At 37.1% G+C, this 15,331-nt stretch overlaps 1 protein-coding gene and 1 long non-coding RNA gene across 2 annotated transcripts in view; one reads left to right on the top strand and one right to left on the bottom strand.

Annotated features, from left to right (window-relative positions):
- The window catches only part of LOC309641247, a 214,818-nt gene that overhangs the window by 122,778 nt on the left and 76,709 nt on the right, over positions 1 to 15,331 (bottom strand). The gene's annotated exons all lie outside the window — the stretch shown is intronic.
- SLCO1B3 (solute carrier organic anion transporter family member 1B3) overlaps positions 1,747 to 15,331 on the top strand; it is an 83,033-nt gene continuing 69,448 nt past the window's right edge. The window contains exon 1 of the mRNA XM_082422504.1: positions 1,747 to 14,553. The gene's annotated coding sequence lies outside the window, so the exon portion shown is untranslated. The remainder of the gene's footprint in view (positions 14,554 to 15,331) is intronic.

Below are 15,331 nucleotides of genomic sequence, written 5' to 3'. Positions count from 1 at the left end.
ATAAAAACTGAGAAACTCTGATAACTTTGTAAATAGAGCACTCACACTAATATAGCATATAATTGTTGATTCTATATATTTAATGTTTTCATGGGCCTTCCATCAACTAAGCACAGCTGCCTCTCAAATCTCATTTCCTCTCATTCTACCCATACTCTGTTCCACTTGGGCCCCCTCTCTGTTCCCTCAACACATCAAGCGGCCCCTAAGTCATGGGTCTTTGCACCTCCTGAGTCTTCTGCCTGCAATAATTTTTCCCCCTAGGACTTGATCCCTCACTCCTTCTTTGTTCCAACATCAGCTTTTTGGCGGCCTTCCCTGACCACCTTCTCTAAAATAGTATGCACTGGCCTTCTTTATCCCCTTAACCTTACTCATTTCTCTTTATAGCAGTTATCACTCCTCAATATAGATCTTTTTGTTAATTTATTTATTGTCTGAAAGCTCCACAAAGTGTCAAGGAATAGTTGTTATTCTCCACTGTAATGAACTTGGAACAGAGTAAGTACCCAAAGATTGCATGAATAAAACATCCCAGACTTGAAAAAGGTAGGAAGGACAATGGAGAAAAATCTAGAGATGTAGAAGTCTTCTTCTCCATTAAAAAAGAATCAATTTGTCCCTGAAAAATATGTAAATAGATGTCACATACTGTAAGCTAACAAACATTTTACCCAAAGTTTTACATGAGTTACTCTTTACAAAAAGGCTTTATTAAGGTATTATTTACAATTAATTGGACTTTACAAGTGAGGTTACTCAGGTGCATCTACACATAAGACCCTTGAATAGATTGCATTTTCTAGCATTCAGCCTCCAACATCAGTACAACTAAATCTTAGGTTATACAGTGCTTTAGGCCAGGTCTGGCTTGGGTTAAATCCACATTTTAAAAATCCAGGCATTGATTTATTTCATGCCTAAGGCCACTGTGATTGGAACATACTCCATGCTTCATAAGCAAAATCCAAAGTAGTGAAAGATTCCAATTCCAAGACAGAAAAGTATTCAGGAGGTGAACAAGTGCATCTGTTTTTACCTTATTCAGAAACACATATTAAAAAAAAAAAAAACAACACCCTGCCAGAACCCTGGCCGTTTTGAAAGTATATAGTTTACTGCAATTCTGAAATGGAGTCTTTGCCATTCTAAATCTGGGCCATGATCACCTAGGAGTTGGGCGAGTGCTGTATCGGTACTTAGACATCACCTACCCTCCTCCCCACTTTGCTGTACCTCAGGGAATCCAGTCACCCTCACTACGGGGGCACTCATTCTTTGCCTTCATCCAAAACATTCTACAGTCCTCAGGAATTTCCCAAATAGCCAGGGACATCCATTGCTGTTAATGAGTCCCTGGACCTGCATTCTTCCTTTTTCCTGCTATTTCCATGCTTCCTGCTCCTCCAACTTGTAGACTGCTCAAGAAATTGACACAGGGGCTTTCCTGGTGGCGCAGTGGTTGAGAGTCTGCCTGCCGGTGTAGCGGACACGGGTTCGAGCCCTGGTCTGGGAAGATCCCACATGCCGCGGAGCGACTAGGCCCGTGAGCCACAATTGCTGAGCCTGCGCGTGTGGAGCCTGTGCTCCGCAACAAGAGAGGCCGCGATAGTGAGAGGCCCGCGCACTGTGATGAAGAGTGGCCCCCGCTTGCCGCAACTGGAGAAAGCCCTCGCACAGAAACGAAGACCCAACACAGCCATAAATAAATAAATAAATAATAATTAAAAAAAAAAAAAAAAGAAATTGACACAGGAAATTTATAAAAGCTCTGGGTATGAAATAAAATACTGCTCCAGCTTTCAGCTTTTCTCCTACATTATATTCCCACTAGATGGTAAGTTCCTTTCTCTCCAGCTATTAAATATTAAAAAAAAAAAAAAAAAGACAAGAGAAAGTAAAACAAGTCTCTAGTTCCGACAGCTCCCTCTAGTTTCTGTTTCATCCCTCTTCTTATTCTGTAGCTAGGTTTCCAAAAATATTTCTGTAGAATATTAATAAGTATTTATTAATCACTATGCATAGGCATTGTGCTAACTGATGTAAATATAGCACCTCATTTACTGATCAGGACAGTCCAGATGTGTGTACAACTCTTATCCCTGTGTTCGAAATGAGGAGGACACTGAGGCCTAGTGAGGTAAACAAATTTTGACAAAGTTGCACAGAGAGTACACAGCAGACCCGGGATTCAAATCTATACTCTTGCTACAATGCTACCATGTTCTAAGATGGCCAAGATATGTTCAAGCTCAATACGTAATCATACTACCATACACTATAATCCAATTTCCGGATAACAAAGTTTCCAACTCAATATATGAATTTTAGCCATTTTTTCTTTCTTTTTTTTTTAAAGATTTATTTTTTATTTATTTGATTTATTGTTGGTTGCGTCGGATCTTAGTTGTGGCACGTGGGATCTTCGTTGAGGCAGGCAGAATCTTTCGTTGTGGCACGCAGACTCCTCTCTAGTTGTGGCATGTGGGTTTTCTCTTCTCCAGTTGTGGTGCATGTGCTCCAGAGCACATGGGCTCTGTAGCTTGCGGCACGCAGGCTCTCTCGTTAAGGCATGCGAGCTCAGTAGTTGTGGCGCATGGGCTTAGTTGCCCCACGGCATGTGGGATCTTAGTTCCCTGACCAGGGATCAAACCTACAGCCCCTGCATTGTAAGGCAGATTCTTTACTACTGGACCACGAGGGAAGTCCCTTAGCCATTTTTCCAATCTTTCTTCAGCACTCAATACCTTTAACTCTTTTTACATGATGACGTCAGCTCTCTAGGCTTCCCTGACTGCATTCTCTTTTGGACCCTCTCCTACTTCTCTGACTGCTTGCTCTCAGCTTCTCCTTCATTTCTATCTCTTCTGAATTTACGTTTTTTTATACTCATACTTCCATCCTCCCCTAAGTAATTTCTTTTGTATTCAAAGATATTTTTCTACCATGTCTCCTAAAAGTGACATCTCTAATCTAGAGCTGTCTGTTGGACACATTTCTATTTAACCATAGATGTCTCAAACTTAATTTGCCTGTGAGGAAATTACCCCGACATTACTATGTGTATGTGCCTTTTGCAAGTGGGAAGACCTATAAGGAAAATACTTCCATGCTTGTTATTATATTGGGTCATGGAAGGATAAGGTAGGTTTTAATGTCATTAACCTGGGAAAGACGGAGTCCTTAGATAGAAAATTTGACTAAGAGAGTGGAATGTAGGTCAGTCTCAGGCTCCACTCTGAGTCTAGTCACCAAATAATTGATGTTATAGGTTTTTACTCATTATAGGTTTTGATATGGAGCCCAACATAGAGAGTAACACCAATAGCTAGAAAGGGATAAAATTCACAAAGGCAGGGGTTAGCAAACTTTTTCTAAAAAGAGGGCAGACAGTATACATTTGAGGTAGGCCACATGATCTCTGTTACAACCACTTAACTCTGCCATCGTAGCATGAAAGCAGCCAAAGACAATACATAAATGAATGAGCATGGCTGTGTTCCAATGAAACATTTTTTTGAGAAAACCATCAAGGGGTTATTTTGGTCCTCAGTATGTAATTTGCTGACTACTGATCTAGAGGAACAGAAAGTAATGATTAATAAGCTATTACTATAAGACCACCCCCAGCCCCTGCTATTCTTAATCCTCTAGCATTTAGTTTGAACGTTTTACTGACTCTTGAACTGCATTCAATGAAATCTAAGGATTTGATAGTTTGTCCATGCATGATCAAGAGTATTACTTAGGGAGCAGCACACCCCAAGGTCATTCATTTTATCTACCATCAGTCTGTGAGCTTCTTGAGGATGTGAACATAACTTATTTGTTTGTGTAGATGCCCAGCTCTGCGTACATTGGTTAGCACATTAGTACTACTCAATAAACTTGTGTCAGTTGAATGAGTTGAGTCTTCAGCACTAGTAGGTTGTATTCAGTCTCCAGTATTCAGCTACTTTCCATAATCCCAAGACTGATGTAAAAGTTCCTAATGTATAAAGATGACACAAATAATCAGAGATCAGCTCAAGCCTATATTTCTCAACATATGGAAATAAAATTGACTTTCCCCAGCCTTTAAGTTACTAATGTATTTGTAATCGTGTTCCAAAATTTAGTTATGTGTTAAAGGACTCTACTCCTTTACCCTGAGGCTGACCTGGCTGGGACTCCAATATCAGAGTTTTTTCTCTGACATTGTCTATCCCACTGGCTGTGTCTTTCCTTCTAGGACAGATGATGTTGACTAGATGGCCTTGACTTCATATTCCATTGGTTATATCCAACCTTGGAGGCCAGCGGAGGAAGAGAGATGAGGGATGAAGATGACAGTTACCACCTGTATTATTTTCCTATTACTGCAATACAAAGTATCGCAAACTTAGTGGTTTAACACAACACAAATGTATTTTCTTACAGCTCTGAAGTCACAAGTCTGAAATTAGTTTCACTGGGCTGATGTCAAGGTGTCAGCAGGGCTGGTTTCTTCTGGAATCTCAGAAGAGAGAGAATCTGTTTCCTTGCTTTTTCAGGTCTTAGTGACCTCTTGTATTCCTTGACTCGTGAACTTTTTCCTCCATGTTCAAATCTCCCTCTACCTGCCTCTTAAATGACACTTTTGATTACATTTAGGACCCATCCAGATTATCCAGGATACTCTCCTCACATTAAGGTCCTTAATTATATTTGTAAAGTGACTTTTGCCATATAAGTTAACATTCACAGGGTCCAGGGATTAAGATGTGGATATCTTTTGGGATCATTCTTCAGCCTCCCACATCATCGTTCTCCATTGCCCTTCAACTTCTTATTACCTACATTTTACAAGGGATACTGCTGAGCTATCAAATCCTGAGAAGAGACACCATTCAAACTTCTATTTAATTATTCACAATTGTATTAACAAATATTTAACGGGTATCCACTAGGTATCTGGAACTGTATCTTAGCCTTTGAAGCAAACATTGTGGATATCTCCCTGCCCTCATGGAGCTCATAGGTCACACTGAGACAGGCTGGGACCTGGGACCTGGGACCCTTTGCTGCAGTGCTTCCACCTGGACAAAAGTCTCCTCAAACAACAGAATACAAAGAAACTATAAGGAACTAAAAACTGTGTGAATTCACAGTTGGGATAAATTATGGACAGCAAGATACAAAAAGACCAAAAACAACCAACTGCCACTTCTGAAGAGCCAGGAGCAAAAGCAGGGTACTGCCCATGCCCCCTGCACAGACCACCACCTAAGGGGTGGGCAAACCACCTAAGCAACCCCTTCAACCTGACCCCTAGACACACCCCTACCCTCACCCCATGTAATGAACCAGCTCTCCCCTCTAGGGGAGCGAGCAAGGGAAACTGTTACTTGTTTTTTACTCACCCCTGCCACTGCAGGAGCCCCAGTAAAGCCTTGCCTGAATTTCTTGTCTGGCCTCTTATCAATATCTATTGCTTGGGGAAGGCCAAGAACCCTGATAGGTATCAACATCATCCCCATTACTAAATCACATTTGCCCTCCCACTTACCTCCTTCTCTGTGGATTTGCCCTTCCTAGTCCAATCCTGCCTTCCAGACCCTAAGTCAAATAGCACTGTCTTTTTAGGAGAATGAAGTAAGGATAGAATTCATTTACCAGGTAAATGATTAACTTATTAGCATTAAAAACCTACTCAGATGATGTTTTAGTCTTTTGTTATGTTTACTTCACCTAACCTGAAGTTGCATAGAAAATACTGTAATATCCTAGGCATGGGTTAAACTTGTGAAGGCTCCTAATCTCCTTTGAATAGGGATTAGTGGCTGCATAAATATTGCCCAAGAAAGAGCAGATTCCTGGAGAATGAAAGCTGCTTTTACTGCAAAGTGCTAAATAACTACTCAGATATGTGAGCTGTTTATAGTTTCCCTCTTTACAGACAGGAGTCTGCTTCCACCTACTGGCTGAAGAATTTCACAATCATCAGTACTATACAGGTAATTTCCACTTGGGTCTTGGGATGTGCTTCTGATTTGTAGCCATAAAGTCAGCTCCCATCTACTTAGGACTTCTTTACTCCCAAACCTACCACCTCTTCTCGTCCTCACTTCTGGAATGATTGATTAAACTAGCCAGTGTGTTGTGTTATGAAAATTGTTAGGCAGCTACAGATATCCAAGAGAACATCTGAAGCCATGAAGTCCATGGGACACGACACACTTAGAGAAGCCTGAGGAAAATGGACAAGATGATTCAAGGAAGTCAGGTCATAACTGGAATTTCAGGGGTTTCTTGATTAGCAGTAGTTGAGAACAGGAGAATTCTGTAATTCTGTTGCTCCAAAGACAATGTTGGGGATTGTGACTGGTCTTTGTTATATCACATGAGAGCAAATAACTTGAGAATTATCCAGTAAAGTTAGATTTTCCAGAAAAACAATGTTTATTGTGTGGCCTGTAGTATTAAGAATATACCAGAAAATAGGGCTAATGAGGATTCCTATTACAGAAAACCAAATGCTATCCTGGTGCTGTTCAAGAGGACATACATTTTTGCCATCTGAGGATGAAAAAACATTATTCTGAGTTTGAGCCAAAGATAACTAGAAAGAGATGAAGGAAATAATACCTGGGTCATATGAAATATATTAGAGGACTTTATCATAAGGTCTTATGGAATTAGCATAAATATGTTCTATAATCAAATAAGTGAAAAATGAAACAACAGTGAGTTTCCATTTTGCAACTAATAATCTAAGATTGAAAAAAAGATATGACACATATAAATTGAGAAGTGCAATATATGTGGAGGGACTGTTACTGATAGAACCCTTCTGGAAAGCTATTTGAAAAGTGAGTTTTTAAAAGCTTACACTCTTTGAATCAGTAATTTTGGTGCTAGAATAGTACACCATAGAAGTAATCATAGATGTTTTCAAATATTTACATTAAAAGATGTTCATTATGGTATTTTTTATAATTAGAAAAGTCTATTATAATAGCTACCACATATTGAGTGATTATAATATCTGACATTGTGCTTGATCCTTGATCCTGAGAGACAGCAGGAAATTGAAGGGAGAAAATAGAGGAGAAATAAGGAAATCATATATGAAAATAGAAGTAATAGAGCATTTCCTATCTCCTCTGTGTCTTAACAGCCTAATGATTTGGTATTTTGGTCCTTGGAAAGAGTTAGGTTCAAGGTAAAAGGCTTAAGAATAGTTTAAGTGAGATTTTGTGACAGTCTTCGGAAAACGCCATTCTTCTTCGCTCCGCCAGGGTACAGATTGACACCCTGAAGTTATGCCATCCAATAAGGTAGCCACTAGATACATGTGGTGACTTAAATCTGAATTAAATAAAGTTAAAAATTCAGTTTCTAATAGCCATGTGTAGCTACTTGCTACTGCATTTGAGAATGCACTTATAGAACATTTTCATCATCACAGAAGGTGTATTTGTACAACACTGCCCTGAAGGCTCAACACAGACAGCCTCGAGTAGAATTTCTATGCCTCTTTGAGCAGTGGGAAAATGCACACCTCTATTCAACTAGAGTCACCCCATCCTGTAGCCATATTCTGATATTTGTCATCACCTGGAACTGCTCCAAAATAATGTATTTAAATTTCCACTTTTTTCCTTCATCTCATTCCCTCAATTTCTCTCAAATACCCTTTCTCCTAACTCATTGGACTGCCAATTTATTGGACCCTCTATTTTCTCCCTATCCATCAATACCTTGATGTCCAATAAAAATATAATGAAGTATGATAATTATATAGGTATTCTGGTAGAAACTCTGTTTTACCTTAAGGAAGTTTTAGTCATAGTTTGCTAAGTGTTTTTATCATAAGTGAATGAAGAATTTCATCAAATGCTTTTTCTTCATCTTTTGAGATGATATAAGTTTAAGGATTTTTTTTCTCTTTATCCTACTGATGGAGTGAATTACCTTGATTGACTCTTGAATGTTAAGTCATTTGTTAATGATTTAAAAAAACTCAGAAAAAATAGAAATAGCAGGCAAGTTTTTTAACCTACATCTACAAAAACGTACAGGTAGCATCATGCTTAATTGTGAAATACTGAAAATTCTATCCCCTAACATTGGGAACAAAGCAAGGATGCCTGCTCTCACCACTTTTATTTTGTGATATGAGAGCCCAAAGAGGGCATTGGAAGTCCAAGTCAGTACACTAAGGCAGGGGTTGAAAACATCCAAATTGGAAAGGAAGAAAGAAGTACAAGTGTCTTTATTTGCACAGAACATGGTAACATATATTAAAAATCCTAAGAAACATATTTTTAAAAATCCACTAGAACTACAAAGTGAGTTTAGCAGGATTGCAGGATATAAGTCCAATATACAGAAATCAATTTTATTTCTATATACTGGCACTGAACAGTCAGAAATTGAAATTAAAATAAAACAATAATAGTATAAAAATATGAAATGCTTAACAAATTTGACAAAAGATATGACAGACTTGTACACTGAAAACTACAAACTGTGCTAAGAGAAATTAAACAAGACTTAAACAAAAGAGAGATATACCATGTTCATGAATTATATGTTTTGATATTGCTAAGATGCCAATTATACCAAAACTGATCTATACAGTGACTGCAATCCTGAGCAAAATTCCAGCAGAGGTTTTTTTCAGAAATTGACAAGCAGATCAAAAAATTTACATGGAAGTGCCAAGGACCTAAAATAGCCACAACATCCTTGAAAAAGAAGAACAAATTAGGAAGACTTAACACTATCTCATTTCAAGACTTTTTTTGAAGCTATAATAATCAAAATACTATGGTATTGATGTATAGATAGACATATTGATCAATGGAATAGAATAAAGAGTCTGGAAATAGACCAACACATTTATGTTTCACTGATATTTTACAAAGATTCTAAGTCAAGTTAATAGGGAAAGAATAATCTTTTTAACAAACGATGCTAAATAAATTAGATAACAATGGACAAATTAATGACCCTTGACTTTTCCTCACACCTTATACTAAAATTAATTCAAAATAGAATATAGACCTAAATGTAATAGCTAAAAATATAAAATCTCTAGAACAAAATGTGAAAATCTCATTGACCTTGATTTTGGTAAAGATTTCTCACATAGAACACAAAAAGCACAAACTGTAAAGAAAAAATAAATTAGACTCTATCAAAATTTTAAACTTTTGCTCTTGAAAATGTTTGCAAACATTTATCCAAGAAAGTCCTTGTTTGAAGACATCTAAAGAACTCTTACTATTCAGTAATGAGGACAAACATTCCAGTAAAAACTGGGCAAAGGATTTGAGCAGACATTTCACAAGGAAAAACAACTCAAAATGAAAATTATATTTAGGGAGATGGACAACAAATAAACACATGACAAGATGCTCAACATCATTTGTTATTAGGGAAATGCAAATTAAAACCACAATTAGATACCACTACACATCTACTAAAAGGACTAAAATTAAAAAGACTATTTATACCAATTGTTGGTGAGGATGTGGAGGAACTGAAACTCATACACTATTGATGGGAATGAAAAATGATACAACTGTGTTAGAAAACAGTTTAGCAATTTCTTAAAAACTTAAACACACACCTTCTGTGTAAGCCAGGCATTCCACTACCAGGTATTTTTTAAGGGAAATGAAAGTATATGTACACAAAAATACTTATAAACCAATGTTCACAAGACTTTTATTTGTAGTAGCCCAGAACTGAAAACAACTTAAATTTCTATAAACAGGTAAATAGATAGTGACATATTCATATTTGGAATACTAATCAGCATAGAAAGAAATGAAACTATCGATATACACAACATGATTGAATTTCAAAATAATTATTTTGAATTAAAGAAGTCAGACAAAAAGCAGTATGTACAATTTGATTACATTGGTATAAAATTCTATAAAATGTAAATTAATCCATAGTGCTGGAAGCAGATCAATGGCTTGGTCTAGGATGGGGAATAGTAGAGAAGGCAGGAGAAAACTTCTGGGAGTGACTTTTATTTCACTATTTTGGTCTCATCGGTGAATACATATGTCAAAACATTAAATTGTGTTTGCATTAAATTGTATTGTAGTAAGTTAAGAGGAAAACCACAGAAGATGGTATCCTGAGGAGAAAGTAATCAGCTCTGAAAAAATGCTGCTAATAGGTCAAGTCAGCTGAAGACCATTACATGTAACGTTTAGGTAATTTATGACTTAGGCAAGAGTAGTTTGAGTGAGGAGTTGGGGGCAAAACTTGATTGAAGTGTCCGCAAGGGAGAATATGAGGAAAGGAATGGAAAACATTAATTATACATAAGCATTTTGAGAATTTTTTTTTTAATGTAAAAAACACAGAAATAAAGTTAATACCAGGAAAGGGAATGGGATCAAAAGGGATTTTTGAAGATGGGAAAGTGATGGCATGATGATATGCTGAGGGGAACATTTCTCTAGAAAGGAAAAACTGCTATCCTTGGGAATGCCAGAGGAAGTAATCTGGTGCACAAGTGGAGGCTGGCCTTAGCTAGAGCATAGACAGTTCATCAAGGCAGAGTATGTGGTACTGATGCTATAGGTAGACAGATGTGGTGAAAGAAGATTTGGGAAATTTTGATCTTCATTTTTGTTACTGAAATCATCATCAGCTGAAGGTGGAGATAGGAAAAGATGTGTTAGAGTTTTGAGGAGAGAGATGAAGGCAAAAGATAGTCACTGAGAAAGCAAGACGACATGGATTGGGAAAATGCAACACGATACCTAAGCCCAAGAAAGACCCATTTGAACTTCATGATCCTAAATTTAAAGTCAACACGGCTGAGGGTTTTTCTTCAATCACGTTCAGCAGCATGGATGAATGGACAGAGTAGTCTGAGAGTTGTATTTAATCCAGGTTGTGTTTTGTCAAGCAATTAAAATGATGCCAGGGTCACAAATGACTTGAAGATATATGGAAGAAAATGATTACCATGACCATTAAATTTAACCCAGATATGGAGGGAAATGACAACATGAAATAAGGCACAGTGAAACCTCTGGTAAAATCAATCAATGGTCAGATAGATCCTGGTCAGTGCAAGCATTCGGGGTGCTACAGTGTGTGAGCTGGCAAGACAGATAGTGGCACTCCAATTCTTGAAACTTGTGTTATGGAGAAGTTGCAGTTTTGATGTGATAAAGTCTAGGATATGTCCATTGGAGTGAGTAGAAGCAAGACTATTGAAGAAGAGAAAGTTGAAAAGCTAAGAAGTCAGGGAATTAGAAGGATTCTCTTCATGGTCATTAAAATTACCAATAATTATGACAGCAGGAATATTTTGAAAGATTGGCTTTGAACCAAGAGCTAAAACTCATGGAAGAAGTGGGAGTGACTCAAGGACTGGTAGATGATTCCACCAAGAAGAAGTGATAGAGTCTTTAGATATGAGATTCATAACGATGGATTCTGAGAGAAGAGGGTGTGAAAACAGAAAGGAAGTAGCACAGTAAGGGAAATTGGAGACCAAGGCATCTGGTATGGAGCAAAATGGAGAACAATGTAGCCCTCATTGATCACAGCAGCTTTGAAAGGCAATGTCATCAGGGAAGGGCCAGGTTTAAGTTAAAGCAAGAAGGTGAAGCAAAACGTGTCAGGGAAGAGGCTGAAGGTAGAGGGAATTCTACTTGTGATTAACCATGAGTTCCAAACATCTCAAGAGAAGTATCTCAGTTCAGGATTGGGAGAGGGATAGGAGATGAGGGCAAATACGGGAGGGCGCAGAGCCATATGGGGATTAGACAGGAGCTGAAGAGAGTGATCAGGGAATCCCTCCCTTCTCATTGTGGTGACCAACACAAGAGAAATGATGGCCACAATAAGATCAATCATGACAATGCCAGGGCTCTAGTGGGTAGAAAGATGTGAGGTTCTTTCCAGGAGTTGTCTGCAGCCTCCCAGAGCTGCCTCTTTTTTTAAAGTTAATTTTATCAGAGTATAGTTGATTTACAATGTTGTGTTACGGGGCTGCCTCTTGACCATTACTAACAGAAGTATGGCAGGAGGCAGCTGCAGGTTGTCCTTGAGCCTGAAGTCTCCCCCTTCAAGAATGCCTGCGGACCCCTCTGAGTACTCTGGAAATAAAAACTGCTGGGTACATGTCATGGAGATTTTATTTTTACTCATTTCATATGAATTAATTGCTTTGAGTATTTATAATACACTAATGTCGTACAATGAATCTTATTAGGTATCAAATCTGTAACTTGTCAGGTACTATGCAAAGCACTTTGCATACATTATTTAATCCTTACCCCAAGTATTGTCTTCCTACTTTACAGATACGGATATTCATGTTCAGAAAAGTTTAGATAACCTACTTAGGTTCATACTGCTAGCAAGTAGCAGAGACAAATTGGCATCAAAATCTATCAGATTTCAAAGACCATGATATATCATCAGAACTGGTATGATTATCTCTGAAGTAAATACCAATAAGATTATTTTTAGCAAATTTTGCAATTCTATTGACTCATGGATGTTAGCATAATATTGATCTTGAAAGAGCTGTTGCAACGTCTTTCCTGACCACTTTTATTCTTCCACAAGTCACACAAGAAGAACAATTCAAGTACTTAAAACAGTCACGTAAGAAAAAGAGCAAATGCTCTTTGACCTCTGGAAACACTCCAGAGTTTCAACAGAAAACTTTAGTTTAGGGATTAAAAAAGGCATACTAATTTGTACTGTTTTACCTTCATTCTTTCAACACAGCTGTCTCAAAATGAAGTGATGTGACTTGGGTAGAACAGAAATTTAAAGAGAAAATCAATAGCATGGGAACCCCTAGACTATATCCCTACTCTGAATGAAAAGGAAGTTCACAAAATTTACTGAAAATGTTCTCTAGCTCTGCTACAGTGGTTCACAAAATCTGGCATAACATAAAAGTTCACTGAAGTGCTTATTAAAACATCATAATCTTTGGTCAACTGAATCAGAATCTCCTGAGTGTGGGCCCCAGTCTGCTATAGATGACTGGATCCTAATCTTCCCAGGCCCAGGTCTTCATTCCTCAGTTCCCTTTAATTGAGAAATTAACTATTTCCTAACCTTTCCCCTCCACAGTCTCTGATTCTTCCCATGATTCCAACATTTCCAAGGATCGAACCAATTTATCAAATAAATGAGATATAGGACTTAAATAAACATTGTTGCAGCTGTATCAAGGATTGTCCTGCAGGAGTGATAAGGGGTAACTGTGTTTTCATATATGCATCTTCACATTGCTATATATGTATGTACGTATATATATTCATATGTGTATGTGCATATCTATGTACATGTATATACATTCACATTCCTATCTATATATAATAGCCATATATATATACACACACATCTCTCTCTACATACATATATATTATATATACTATATATAACTATAATGAATAAATAACATATATGTATAAAACATATATAATATACATTATTCATGTGAGAGAAGAAGAGTATGAATTTTATTTGCATTAGTACACCTCCAGAACAGAGCCCAATATCTGAAGTAGAGAGGTATGGCAGGGATTCAAAAATGTTTGAGTTACTGAATGAACAAATGAGGGCATGAAACTTCAAGAACCCCAAGAAAATGTTCAATTGTGTCAAGCTCTCCCCGTCTCTAAAAACCAAGTGAATAGAAAGAAATAATGTGACCTACTTTCTGTATACCTTGATATAAGACATCTATTATGTAAAGTAGTCTTGACTTTCATCATCTTTAAAAGTGTTGTCACTTAGAAGACCTGTCTTGTAATGAATTGGCACTTTACTATTCCATATGGGACATCTGGTATCCAGACACATCATATTAGAATTGCACCCAAATATCAAACAAAAGAGTATATTTGATTTTTTGAGTGCTAAAGGAACCTGTAGACAGATTTTTATTTTTTTAATTTTTTTCCCCTTTTTTATTTTTTATTTTATTTATTTATTTTTAAACTTTTTATGTTATATTGGAGTGTATCAATTAACCACGTTGTAACCATTTCAGGAGCATAACAAAGCCACTCAGCCACACATATACACGTATCCATTCTCCCCCAGACTCCCCTCCCAACCAGGCTGCCACATAACATTGAGCAGAGTTCCCTGTACTATACAGTAGGTCCTTGTGTAGACAAATTTTTTAAATTGCCTTGCAGTCTTTTCTATGTGGAATTGTTTTATCACTTTGGATAATCTGTTGTATTTGTATTTTTAAAGAAAAATATGCAAACAACTTAATTGAGTAAGCAAATGTAAATTATTCTCAGAAGTAAAGCTTAAGTTTTGAACTTTTACATACACGTAATTTGTAAATTCTGAGAAATTATTAACATAATCTTTAAACTACAGGCATGCAGAGGAGATTCTTAGGATAAGTAGTTAATTTTCTTCTATTTGCCTGGGACAATGACCTAAGAAGGTAGTTAATCATCATTGGACTGTAAAAAAAAATAACCAGCTAACTATTTAACAAGAGACTATAACAACAGATAAAGGGATGGACCTGTGGCCATTGCTGTAGGATCCTAAGTCCAGGTAAGAACCTTTGAGAGTCTCGAATTTCAATGTTTCCTATATATGAGAAACTTCCAGAAATTTCAAGGGAAAAAATTGTTTTGATGGACATGATAAATATTACATATTTTATGTTATGTGTCTTCTACACCCTTATGTTCTAAACCTTTAAAACTTATTAACTATCCCTTCTAGAGGTAGCTGAGCCTCAGGTTGATGTTTTTAAAAATAAAATACAGAAAATCAGACATTTATAATTTAAAAATAAACACTGAAATCCCATTCCTATTACTTTCTATTCAAGTGGAACTTCAAGTCTGAAAAAATAATGTGGATTGGAGAGTTAGTTGACAAACATCAAGAAATGGGATGTGCCTCATAGCCACTTACTCACCTCAATTTTCCTTGTTTCAGCTCAAGGGGAGGTCAAAAGAAGAGGTTTTCTAGATGATTTTATCTCTGATTAAATGAGAAAAAAATTCTGCTCAGCACAGTTTCTTGCACAAACTAAGGACTCAAAAATATTAGTTCCCTTCTCCAACTCCGGAAGGTGGCTACCCTTATAATTATTATTAATATTATTTAATTAAAAATTATTAAATTATTTACAGACCCATAAAAGGTTTAAGAAGTTAGTAAATGCTGTTTTCCCTTTTTCCCTCCTTAGTATCACAGGTATTGTACATGGTAGAACCTGGGTCACTTGGATTACACTGCTTTTCTATGATCATGCAAATAGAAAAAGCTTGCACAGATAAGCAGAGGCTGGTGAGATTCTTCCCTCTGCTCCACGCCAATC

The sequence above is a fragment of the Balaenoptera physalus genome, assembly GCF_965194825.1.
Source record: "Balaenoptera physalus genome assembly, chromosome: 13".
Taxonomy (NCBI): Eukaryota; Metazoa; Chordata; class Mammalia; order Artiodactyla; family Balaenopteridae; genus Balaenoptera; species Balaenoptera physalus.
This window is presented reverse-complemented; position numbering and strand designations above follow the sequence as displayed.